This window comes from Gouania willdenowi, chromosome 6 (genome assembly GCF_900634775.1).
Source record: "Gouania willdenowi chromosome 6, fGouWil2.1, whole genome shotgun sequence".
NCBI classification, from domain to species: Eukaryota; Metazoa; Chordata; class Actinopteri; order Blenniiformes; family Gobiesocidae; genus Gouania; species Gouania willdenowi.
This window is the reverse complement of record NC_041049.1, coordinates 16,517,540-16,531,554: the sequence shown is the minus strand read 5'-3', so window position 1 is coordinate 16,531,554 and position 14,015 is coordinate 16,517,540.

Here is a 14,015-nt window from a genome sequence, read left to right as displayed (position 1 = left end):
ACTATGTTGTTACTAATGCATTATCAACTTCTAAATCACAGCTCACTCCTAATAGTGACGTGTACATATAAAAGTCTTTCAGTTGAGCTGCCTTTGTCATTCGGGTTGATTATTTCCTTAAGTTCTTGGTTGCATTTGTGGATTTTTAACACAGATAAATCCTGACAACATTTTTTTACCACATTATAATCATATTACATGCCATACATCATGTGTAATACTTTTACAGGCTTGTATTTCTTTTTATAAACTACACCATTGTATTCTCAGAATGTCTCTCCATCCTTTTTTCTGTTGTTCTGATTCAAATCTGTAGTTCTGACAAACATCTTATTTTCATTGACATAATATATTTTGGGTTACAATATCTTTAATAGCATTAGCTCAATCTATGTGTATAAGTTTCTTCTGCGTCTCACAAAAGCAGGGGAAACTGACTAAATTAAAAGTTGGCCTGTCGTATCCAAACACACAAACAGGCGTAGCACTGCCAGCTCATACAAGCACACAAATGAGAAGTCCTGATTGTGTCAGACAGATGGAAATAGCTTGGTTTAGGTATTGGTTTGGTCACTAAATGCTGCAGTTGGAAAATGGAGCAGTAAAAAGCTTTCCCACCGTGAGCCCCATCAATGCTCTTATTGCCAATTTCTACCCAGCACATGTGCACTCAAGCATAACTACACTGTATGCTCATGTGCCATTATGTGCGTGCTCCAACAGGTGCACGTGGACCATTGAGTGTGTCCTGTTTTTAAGTGGGACAGTGGCAGCATCTGGAGAATACACCCCTCCCCCACACCCCCCACCCATCCCCACCCTTTCTCCTTGTCCCTCATCCTCGTCTCTCTACCGCCTCTCGTTATTTCTCATGGTTAGAATCGAGGCTGAACTCAATTCCTCAAATCCACACCCTGGGTGCTGTTGATAAGAACCTTACCGGCTGCTCGCTAGCCCAAGAGAAGGACACGAGTTTGCACACAGAATGGCAGAAAATCTAATTTCCTAAGACAATGAGATCCATTTGCAGAGTTAAACCAGATGAAAGACCCATATTTAACCGCCTCTGTTTCAGCCACCACCTCCCCGTTTCCTGTTGTGAGCACTACTCAAGTCAATAATAATATGATGGATTTTACTTTTTTGTACAGTATTAGAAAACACAGAATAAGCATTTGTTCCTTTTTATAAGTAACTATATTGTTGTAACAAGGCAGCTTAGAAATCCCAAAGGTGACATTTCCAATCTCGCTATCTTCAAAAAAATCACACTAATAAAATCTTGCAATACATACCGTGAGTGAAAAATAAAGCAATGTTTCTGACTGATAACATGATCAGTTTAATCTTACCTAATGAGCATAAACAGGATGGTTGATTTAGGTACTGTGCTCACCCAAGCACACAACCTGTACTTCCAGTTATTCCTCATTAAATATATGTCCCATTGCTTCCTCCAGTGGTGCGGTAAATGGAACAGACCTTACTGAACTATCCGCCTGCAAACAGCCTTCTTTTTTTTGACTGAGATGTGACTTCCACAAAACAACACAACGCTGTCTGTTGTTAACCCCAGTAAGCACAGGACAGTGGGCTCCCCATATCGTTCTCTCAGCTTTAGTGCTATACCTGTTGTATTTGTGTTCTCTTGTCTCCCACTTGAGTAAGTCTACTGCGGTTTGGCAGAGTCTGATGTCAGACCTTTAGAGGTTTTGAGTATTAGATGAATAACATTCTCAAAAGGCATCCGCGCTCCAAGAGGCAGATCTACTACTGCTGTTCTACGCTCCAAGAACGATGACACATAAATGCCATGTCCCATATTTCACACAGGGTGCCATAATGTGCAGTTCACAAACTTCCACTTGGCCCGAGAAGACCTCCTGGTTGTCATAGCCGTCAGCATGCTGTACCTCTTCTTGGAGCCAATTGTACGTATATTTAACAAATCACGCAAACTGAATATCAGAGATGAAAGTAACAGATTACAAGTACACACGTTAGTATAATTGAGTTGTTTTTATGGGTACTTGTACTTTTTTGAGTTTATTTCTAAATCAGTAATTTGAATTACTGATTTAGAAATTAAAAGTAAAGTAATATTTGTTACATTTCTACACCTCATGCAATTCATTGGTTTGATTTCATTTAAAAAATATCAAACCAAAATAAATGAAGTTCCAACTGTGCCAAATTTGGTCTCTTCCTTTTTAAGTTTATACATGAGATGTTTACTGTATGCAAGGAAGATTGGCAAGATACCCAACGATGTGGGGGATGAAAGTAACTAGTAACTTTTACTTTGAGTACTATTTAATTGAGTTACTTTTTACTTGTATTTGAGTATTTTATGTATGACTAACTTGTACTTGTACTTCAGTACAATTTCAATCAAGTATCAGTACTTCTACTTGAGTAGGATATATCAGTACTTTTTACACCTCTGCTGAATATATGTAAGCTGCTGGAGATGAACATTTATCAGATAAAGACATAGTGTAGGCCTCATAGATCAATAAATTGAAAATAATTTGCTAGAAAAAAGATGTGAAAGTTTGAAATTGCAGCACAAAAGTTTGTTTTCATTCCCATTGAAAACACATTGTTGGAAAAGATTCACACATTGCATTGTGGAATATGGAGTTTCATCATTTCTTATCATAATTTCTTGTATTTCTTTCACAGACATTGATTCATCTGTGCTGTTTTGTTCCCGGTGTTCCCTGTGATATCGCCTCACTCCGCGAGACATTCAATTTTGGCCAGGTTTGGATCTTTCCATGTAAACCTGAAAAATAAACAACTGCCGATGTTTTGCAACACCATTTGGTCCATGAAAACACCAGAAATGTGTTGGGAAGTCACTTTGGCAGAGTTTACGGGGGCAAACAAAATAAATCACAGTAGTCAATGTCAGTTTTGTTTTTTCATCCTGTCTTAATCAATTCATTTATTTTGTTATTTATTTAATTATCTATTTTTCTTCCCCTATCACTGGCAAACTAGAATAACTGATCACGCACACCCGCTCTTTATTGTAATACGTAGGATTTGTAAATATTTGTAAGTGTTGTTTCAGGTGTCCTTTCAGCCACCGTACCTTTTGGCATATGGTGCTGTTGCTGTCTTGGTCTTCGTCTTGTATAAAAAAAGAAATCACGGTAAGAATGAAGTAAAAACACATCTATGCATCCATCCACGGGATTCCACATCCCACAATGCAATGCACGAAACCTTTCCGTCAATGTCAACAGAGTGAAGATGAAAACAAACGGCCATTTCAACCTTTTAAATCTTTTTGCCGAGCAAATGATCTTTGACTTATTGATCTATGAGGCCTACACAATGTTTCTATCTGATAAAAAAAAAAAAAAAAAAAGATTATTTGAGTTTGTTTTTTGTTGTTGTCTGTTGCTCAGAGTGAGGTGTGCTGAGGAGCAACAGCACTAGCTGTTCACTAACGATAACTGTCCAGGGCAACACTTTTTCTTTGAGTATTCCTACTCAATGTGAGTCCCTTAAAAGCTTTGCACAAACGTTCACACAATAGCCTTTGATCTGCAAACTCGGGTAGACAAGACTGTGAAGAGCTGGCTGTACACGGACGGCTCTTTGAAGTGCTCAAACAAACGAAAGGCAAGCAGTTACGGTCAAACAATTTCCAACACCATTAAGTGACTAGTAAACAATAGGTAGGCATTCTTTATCTTTTAACCAGTGATTGTGTGCAGATTTCATGATGTGACAAAAAAAATGCACTATAGTGCATCAAAGCTGATATCCGGAGTTTCTGAGAAATCTATGTTTATGTATGATTCTTTTAAAATGCGAAAAAAAACCAAACTAGTCTTTTACTATGGTCTACTGCCGGTGGTCATTCATATACATTAATGTATATAAGTCCCTCCTTCATCCTATAGACCCCTATACAAATGGAAACGATCACAGAGTGCGCCCAGCCAATAGGCTTCGACTTCCTGTTTTTGAGACTGTCAATCAAAGTGAATGCAGAACTGTACACAGAAACAATGCCAACAAAGCAAACATAAAGGTAAATATGATTTTGGCTCTTACCTGACCCATAGACCTAGATCAATGCGACCTTGTTATGTTCCGTGATGCGCGTGCAAAAAAGTAGAGGCGTGGCTTTTGGTAGATTGGCAGAGGCATTGAGAGGAAGTGAAGCTGTTTAAGGCAGGACATTTAGACTTTTCTCAGAAACTTTATATAGCAGCTTTAAGGTGAATATTGTGTATTTTGTACTGTTTATTCACCCTCAGTTATAGAATTTCTGTATTTTTTAATATGAGACATTTTTAATGCAGCAATATTATAGAAATACCTTTCCTACTGTACTTCAACTTGCCTTAATAACAAGCTGCAGCCCAAGTGAAAGAGAAAAACCAATATAAATAAATCAGTGTAGGCGGTAAAGCTATTCCCTTTCAATGAACTGCTATTAATCAACAATGAAAACAACTTCCAAGAAACACAATATAGGCAGAAGTTGAAAAAAAGTTGAAAGCATGAATGATCATCATTCTGCTGCTCTTCAAAATTAAAAAAACAAAATAGGTTTCATATTTGTTTCTAGTACCAGAAAAAATCCCAAAAAGGAAAAACTACATCAGGATAGTGTAAAGTTTTTTGGGTTTTTTGAAAACATGCATTTATCTCAGCAACAAATGCCATGGCAATCCATCCAGTGTTTGCATGGCCTTTTACTGGAGACTCCAAATGCCAACATCAGGGTTGTAGCATTACCTCCAAATTAGGATGCCTATTATTGGAACAATAATCTTCCATCTTATAGTTTCTGATAATTCAGCATATGATACATCATGGTTTTTTGTTTTAAAAAATAAACTTGTGGGCCGAATGACAAATTTGCAGAACAGCTCCTCCTTCTTTGCTTGTACCAGGGGTGTCAAACTTTACTAAATTGTACCTCAGGGCCCACATACGGCATACAGTAAGTTTATCTCATGTGGGCCAGACCCAAAAGACAATGACCTATAAATAGATCTTGGTTTTAGTGGGAATATGTTTTGAGACATTATTAAAATGTTAATATTTATTGAAATAATAAATTATAAAATACGTAACTCCATTTTCAACAATATTATGCCTTGGTTTATTGACTTTTTACTTCTTTATTTAACCTGGCAAGAAAGATTAACAACATCTTATTCACAAAACAACGTGTCGTCTAGTTTTGTTTGGCCTCCAAAACAAATAGGCTACTTAAAATGGCCTCAAAAACATACAAAAATACACAAAATAACAACAAGAATATACAAAACAACAAGAACAATACACAAATCAACAAAAAAAAAAATGGAAAAATACTCCAGACGTAAAAAAAAAAAACCCCAACAAAAATACAAAACGACTGCGAAGAAAGAGAAAAGGACAAAAAATATACACAACAAAAGATACAGATTGGCCATTAATCCAAATGAAGACATGAATTTTGATCTGTCTTGGTTTTAGTGCAAATAAGTTTTGATACCCTATTAAAACGTTGATATTTATTGAAATAATAGTTTGTAAAACAACTCCACTTTCAACAATATTATGCCTAGGTTTATTGACACTTGTGCATTCCAACTGACCGAACACTGAGGGTTTTTACTTTATTTATTTAACCAGACAAGAAAGATTAATATCTTATTCATAACAAAAACATTGTGAATCACTGCTTTTCCCTACTAATATGAAATGTGCTGTAAAACAACATGTTGTACCCACTACTCCAGACATAAGCAATGGGTGCAGCCTCAAAACAAATGGGCTACTTAAAATGCCCCCCAATACATACAAAACAACAATAAAATACTGAAAAATATACAAAAGTACACAAAACAACTGCAAAAATACAAAACAATGCCTTAAAAACACACAAAAAAGTGGAGAAAACTCACAAAATAACGCAAAAACACTCCAGACACTAAAAAAAATACACAAAACGGACTACAAATATACACAAAATGACAACAATAATCCAAATGCTAACATGAACTTTGAAAAATCGACTCGAGGGTCAGACATTCACAATTGCGTGGCCTCCACTGTAGCAAAAGATGCTCTAATGTGCTACGCTTACAGAAAGTAAAAAACACAAAACACAAGTTTGAACAAGAGCTAATTTCTTTGTCATTGCGTAAAAGCTTTTCCACAACATTGAACCGAGGCTAAAGAAACACCATCGACTTGTGCGACTCTTCACATCTTTCCTATTAGCTGCACCCCCTCCCTCCACTCGCCCTCTTTTGTCCCTTTCATGAAAACTGCAGCTGAGACAGCTCTATAATTACACCTTCTAATGGCCCTTAGACCCTCTGCCATCCACAAGTGCCTCTATATGCACTGCTGGCAGCTCCTACTGTTACATTATGGCTGATTTTCTGACTGCGTACTGCAGAGCGTTGGGCGGAAAGGAAGAGCAGAGAAGGATTGAATAGACTGACAGGCGAGTTGCTGCTACATAGAAATAAAAGGAACTGAAATGAAAGGCAATCAGGAAGCTGTTCTTTTGTTCTATTCTATTGGAAGCATTGTGTCATTTCTTTCCTTACGTATCTTTTAATTCATTAGTTCCAGTGGAAGAGCTGAACGGAAAGAAAGTGAAAAAGAGCAAACATAGATTTGATGACTTGTGTGTTTATAGGGAGAGATTGCACTTTTATCGGCATTGTTTGCTGCACTACACTTTATGTTGCTGTGAGAATATTACATTAATCTGATCACATTAGAAATGTTAGAGATGGGAACAAAGTATGTCATATTCTGGCTGGCATACACATGGCTTCAGCATTTCTGCTCAGTCTGCTGGATCTGGCAGATGGCCAGGTAAACCTAAAAAAACAGTGGGTAGTTTGCTGACTTCAATGACAAATGGACTTTTATTTTGTTGAAGGGGAAGGGTAACGTTGGCGAGATGATTAATGCAGTTTCTGTGTTCTCAATGGCTCTAATGATGTTGCACTGGTAATTTATGCACTTTGGGCTAAAATAAGAATGTATTTTAGGGACAAATGAGTGTCATTGGTTAACATCCTAATGAGTAACGTTTTTGGTCATCGGCGCCATCAGCGACTCTGACTACTGAAATCTGCCTTATTGTAATATGCATATAATTTATTGTGTTCTTTTGCTTTTCACGCTGCAGTTAGGGGCACAACTCCCAAACAGATGTGGGGCTATAACATTTACCTTGACAGTGTAGGTCTGTACTATGTCTCACTATTCTACACTTTTCTTTACCACTCAGTAGTGTTACGATGCCCTTTCTATGGCCCCGATGCTGTTACCCAGTTGCAAAGTATTGGCTGATATCGATACATGCCAATACGAGACGCATCGCTTGGCGGGGGAAGCTGCGGGGGAGAGAGGGTGAGGCCCAGACCCCTCCGGAGGGAGCAGGGTGGCCCTGGACCCCTTGGTGAGGAAGGGGTGACCGCCGTGTTACGCGGTAACGCAAACACTTTCGGTGGATTGTTCTTTGTTGGTGTTAGATGGATTCTTCTTTATTGGTATTCGATGGATTCCTCTTTGTTGGTGTTTGGCGGATTCTTCTTCGTTGGTGTTCGGTGGATTCCTCTTTGTTGGTGTTTGGCGGATTCTTCTTTGTTGGTGTTTGATGGATTCTTCTTTGTTAGTGTTCGATGGATTATTCTTTGTTGGTGTTCGATGGATTCTTCTTTGTTGGTGTTCGATGGATTCTTCTTTGTTGGTGTTTGGCGGGCGGACTGGATATCAAAAGTAGTTTGAAGAAAAGTTTGGTGCTGTAAATGTGTTAATAGTTAGTACTTGCCAATACCAATGCTAGCCTTTTAGTGCCGTATTGGGACCCCTCCCAATACTAGCATCGATATTGGCACAACATTACCACTCAGCGATGAAGGGCCTTTATTGTGAAGAATAATTAAACTAGATGATTTTTATTTTGTGACGAAAATGCAAGTGAGGATGCAGATGAGACAGGTATGACAAAAAACCTTCATAGTTTTAGCTTTGGTAACCTTCACAGAAGGAGCTTTTATTCTGAAAGGACATTTCCTCACTTAATATGACACTTTAAGAGACAATTCTCTGCTTAGATATTTGTCTTTTTGCCTAGGGTTATGGACAACAAATATTCCTATTTGCTGGTTACTTAGTCTCTGAGCCGAGATAACAACGTGGCTAAAAGCCTAGCTGCAGTTGTTACGCCTTTTAAGCCTCATTGCCTCCTGACCTCTTTAATGCAACTGCCTCTGCGAAATGAAGACACAAATTGTGCCTCGTCAGTTTTTATAAAAGCCACGGCTCCTAAGAGCTTAGTTTAGGCTGCTCCAGAGTTTAATTGACCTCAGGCAGTCTACCTCCCTTCACTCAAGTCAGAAGGCCACTCAGTCTGGGGATTGATGGTCTCAGAGCTGGCCTGAGATCATCATGAAATGAACATTTTTCCTTTCCCCCTGGACCCAGAGGCTTCTAAATGTTCCTGTATGTAATGTTTCCCCCTTCAACCTATCTGTCTCCTCTTTCCATCATTTCTCACAATTTATCGGTAGAGGCTGTTAAGTGAGTAATTAGATATACCACGCCCCAGGCAGATGATGGAGCCCTCTGTTAGGATCACACTAGTGCTTTTCTGCATCATTCTTTTATTTAACTTTTACTTCAAAGTAATCTACCCAAGACGGATTAGTTTTTAATGATAATGAAGGCACAGTACATTATAGGGCTCTTTGAAGTTCATTTATTTTTTTGTTCACTTGCTTTAATTTGTACAGGGTGATAGACCAATCTCACTAGTCTATCACAGAAATAACAAGACTCATTTTTCATTTTGATTACATTATTTGTTTGTTTGTTAGCAGGACTACATCAAAAGTAATTAACAGATTTTACCAAAATGTTAAACATAGATGGAGTCACTGGCATGGATTATTCCATTACATTCTGGAGGGCCGCCAGTGTAATATAGTGACTGGGAAAAATAAAATAAAAAATTAAACCCGCTATCTCTTTTCATTAGCAAAAATTCTAAAGTTCACATCTTGTGAAATTTAATGCAGTTACTGTATGTCGGGTTGGTCCCTCAATTACCCCACCATGTTTCATCTGGATTGGATTTGAATTGTGCATTTTATCCTGTTTTTGTTTATTTAAATAGAGGTGTCCATACATTTGGACCTACCATTTGTACCATTATGAATGGGAATAGAAAGTCCTTCCAAGCCTTTAAAGTGTGAATTTCTGGCAAAGAGGATATTTGTTGCTTAACAAATCGGTTTCCGCTCTCTGAGCGCTCTTGTTTAAACTATGTCTGTAGGTCATCCATAAGCTGTTCTCATAAATTCTCTGATTGGAATTTACTCACGAACACATGTCAAGTTTGTTTTTGCAATGTTTGTTGACAAATGGTCATGTGACTTGAGTGTCGGAAAACTTATGTGCCAGATGCTACTCCACGAGACATGACATTTTAGTCGTATAAGGCTGTTGCCGTCTCAAGCCACAAAATAAACAACTTTGGGTCTGTGAAAAAAACTGAAATGTGTGTTTAAAATTTTTGCTGAAATAAAGGTCAAGTTTTAATAATGTTATTAATCGGCTCAAGTAGCTTAGAGTTGCATATGGCAAATAAATGTCTAACTGAAGTTATTGATGTATACGTAATAGGAAGTATTCAGAATAACCTGGAGCACAAATTAGAAACTTTAATCCTGAGGATAGTCGGACATATTCTACTTCCAATGTGTTTTCAATCAAACCTTTGTTGTTGCATTAAACTGAAAAAATGTCACAGGTAAACATTCAAAACAACTACAGGTACTTTCATATTGGTCAATTTGCAAAAAAGCTAATTAGCACATAAAGCCAGATGGTCCAACAACAAAATTATGAATATTAGTGTGACTTTGTTGTATTCTCTGCTAATGATTAATTACATTCCAAGTTTTAAAAAGCCCACATACCATATTTCCAAGTCTCCATCAGTTTGGTAGCTATAGTTATAAACAAAGGTAAAAGGCCTCCCGCGTAGCACAAAAGGCTAAATATGTACCCTAGGTTTTCTTTTCATTGCCTGGAGAATTTCAAACAGCCGTATTCTCTGCTGTGATAATTACCCATGCTGCTCTCTGATGGTACATTTGCATGATCATCATCAGACATTTAGGATTGTTATTATTACAAAGGTTTATAATGAGGAAGCGAAGACACAAGCATGTTAGGGCAGTGATTCTAGCAGTAGTTTTTAAGCAGTCCAGGTAGCAAAAAATAAACTGTATATACCGCCATAGGGAAGAGGAAGTTATCATGACCAATAAGTATAGAATATGATAGAATTCTTTGACAAGCGTTGTGTGGCTTAATAAAGTTACGAGACAAAGTGGTTTCAGGCTGCTTTAATGGAATTGTAATACTTGGTTTTAACAAAAGTGATCCGACTAATGAGAAAACCTTGTTATCCTCAACTAATGTACTATTGCAAAGCTAACAGTAGGGAAACACAGCAGGAGTTGCCAGCTCTAGCTGTTTTAGATCTACAGCTTTAACATAATACTTTGTTCAACCTGTAGCAGAAGAAATGACTGTAGAAAGCAGATCAAGAGATAAACTTTCCTTTAAAACCACAATGTTAAATTTTGCATGATTGTTGTTTTTGTCAAAAATGTAAAATATTAAAAAAAGAATAATTATAATAGCCATTTGTGAAATTAATTACAATCAAAACTCAATGGATTTCGAAAGCACTCAGTGGCATGCCTCAAGTCAGTGAATTACTTCAGCATTACGGCTTTAAAGACTGAAACATTAATGCTGAAATAACAGGAAAGTGCTTTTCCTCAATAATTCAGGTAAAGTCAAGACATCATGTTAGCACCTCACGTGTGATGTAGAAAAGCATTAGCCTTACGGGCTCGTAACACATAAACCACGTCACTCATGAGCCAACAATGTTTCATGAAGCGAATGCACAAATCTCTGTAGAAACCTAATTTGTCCCCTTATACTTCACTCATTAAACACAACTTCTTCATGTAAGATTAATAATAACTTTTAAAAACACAAATGTATACATTATACATCAATCTTGGGGTCGCCAGATGCCTTTCAGAAACTAAAAATATTTTTCAAACAATTTGAGCCCTTTTTGCTTATTTTCATCCTTTTTCTGCAAATACACCAAACATGCCATATTTCAACCAATTTTCATCACTTTTTGCTATATTTTTGCTCCTTTTAATGCATTTCTGCCACTTTTCTATCAGACAGTTTTTTTTTGTGCCACGGCATTGTCCCAGAGTGTCCTCCATTGTCTCAGAGTATCCCACATTGTCCCAGAGTGTCCAAAAATGTCCTACATTGTCCCTGAGTGTCCGAAATTGTCACAGTGTCTCAAATTGTCCCACATTGTCCCAGAGTGTTCAAAAGTGTCCTAGAGTGTCCAAAAGTCTCCCACATTGTCACAGTGTCTCAAATTGTCCCACATTGTCCCAGTGTGTCCAGAATAGTCCCAGAGTGTCAGCAATTCTCCCACATTGTCCCACATTGTCCTACATTGTCATGTAGGACAATGTGGGTCATAAAGTGTCCCACATTGTCTTGGAGTGTCCACAATTGTCCCACATTGTCCTTGAGTGTAAAAATCCAAACTAAAAACTAAGATTATATAGTAGAACTGTAGTATTTCCCACATTAATTAATTAAATAACACTGGTTGGAGCGGCCAGGATGGACTGGAGATTCCGATCAGAGAATCAGGAGGACTGGATGATTTAAGAATGCTTCTTTAATGATTACAGCTGATTGTTCCAGAATGACAGAGTATACTTTCATGTAAGTGCATATGTATTTGTGTATGTGTGTGTGTGTGTGTAAATACAATAAGAATGTGAGAATGAATTAGCAAGATAATAACAAAGATAAACATAAGAACACAACATTTACCCAGCAGAAACCGAGCTCCATTATAAGCCTGCACAAGCACTGCAGCAATCCTATGCTAAGTTAGCATTAGTTCAGATGACAGCAGACAGGCCTGAACAAAACAATAATTAAAGCCTTAAATGTCTGTCCAAACAGCAGTCAGTGTCAGCAAAATACACATAAACATCAGCAATATATATTCAAAGGTAAATTAAGAACATTTAAACAGTAAATTAACTTACTTTAGAACAGATGACGCACACATGGTAGCTCTGTCAGAACAGGACATGGAACAATGTGCAACACTTAAAGAGGCACGTGTAGGAACACGGAACATACATTAGTTCCCCCCAGTCTTCCCAACAAGAACATTAACATTATATTCAAACACAATCCACCATCTACACATAGCTCTAATGGGCTGCAATGGGATGATCTCCAGTCAGACACAGTTGTGCCGGGTTGTAGACGACTCCCTACTTCCGTACCTCGTTGCATAAACCATCATACTGCTCACACTGCTTCACACCATTTATACTGATGTCCACCCCATATATCATTAAGTGGGACCAGTACAAGACAAAACTTCATCTGTCATGGTAGCATTTCAGAGCATGGAGGATGAAGTGAGACGTTTAATGTTAACCTAACCACTAGGAATGAGTGTATCATAGTGCATCATGTTTTTTCCTGAAGTCTGTACCTTCTCCTCGCCCTCCAATCTCCTTTCAGTTTCAGGTGTCTTGATGCTGGAGCTGGCGGTTCCTGATCGATGGTTTGCGGCTCAACTAGTCTGGGACACTCAGATGGACTATCCTTCTATCCTGTTCTGTTTGCCCTTCTGTTCACTAACCCCAACCAGTCGAAGCGGATGGCTGCCACCTCTAAACCTGGTTCCGCTGGAGATTTCTTCCTATAAAAAAGGGGAGTTTTTTCTTCCCACTGTCGCTAAATGCTTGTTCGTGTGGATCTTGTTAGGTTCTTTCTTTCTGACTATGGACTCTGTATTTTGTTAAGCACTTTGAGATGACTTTGTTGTAATTTGCGCTATATAAATAAAGTTGAATTGAATTTAGGCCTGTCGAGTGGGGGCCCAGCCCCTCTGTTGATGGCTGGGTCACTGTGTAGAGCACAAATACATGAAGGTGGTGCAGTCAGGCGTGGCAGCGGGGGGGTCCCGGTGCGGGGGAGGGTGCCCTTGGAGTCCGGCGGGCTCTGACTGCTGGCCAGGCCAGTCTTGGCGAAAGTCTTCCAGGGCGGGCGACGCGGGCCGCGCCCTTGCATGCTCACGGGTGTGGCGTTCGGTGGCCCCTGCTTGGGCGGGCCCTGCGGGGCTGGGGTCTGCAGCTCTGCCACCTCGGGGCTGTGCATGTTGCATACCGTTGAGCCGGTCTGACTGGAGCCCTTAAGGAGGATCTTACTTTGACAATAACTAAGGCTCATTGTGCATGCTGTGTCGATGAGGGGTGATCTGGGGCACTCTGGGACAATTTGGGACACTATAAAACAATGTGGGACAATTTGGGACACTGGAAAAAAGTTGGACAAATATGGACTCTCTGGGACAATGTGGGACCATTTTGGACACTCTGCGACAATGTGGGACACTCTGGGACAATGTAGGACAATTTGGGACACTCTAGGACAATGTGGGACACTCTGGGACAATGTAAGGCAAGGCAAATGTATTTGTATAGCGCATTTCATACACAAAGCAACTCAAAGTGCTTTAAATGATCAAAAAGCGCAACAGAAAACATTCCACAGCTTAAAATCAATAAGAAGATTTGAAATAATCAGTAAAATCAATTAAAATAATCAACAAACACATTAAATCAACATGACCAAACAAATCACTCTCAATCATACACAGTAGAGAAAAAGAGTGTCTTTAACTTTGATTTAAAAATTTTCACATTAGATGCTGACTTCGACTCAGCTGGCAGTTTGTTGCACAGCATAACAACTAAACATCACCATGTTTACTGTGAGCTCTGGGCTCCACTACGTATCTGACCTCTGTCCATAGATCTGAGAGACCTGCTCAGTTCATATCTGACAAACATTTCACCGATGTATTCTGGACCAAA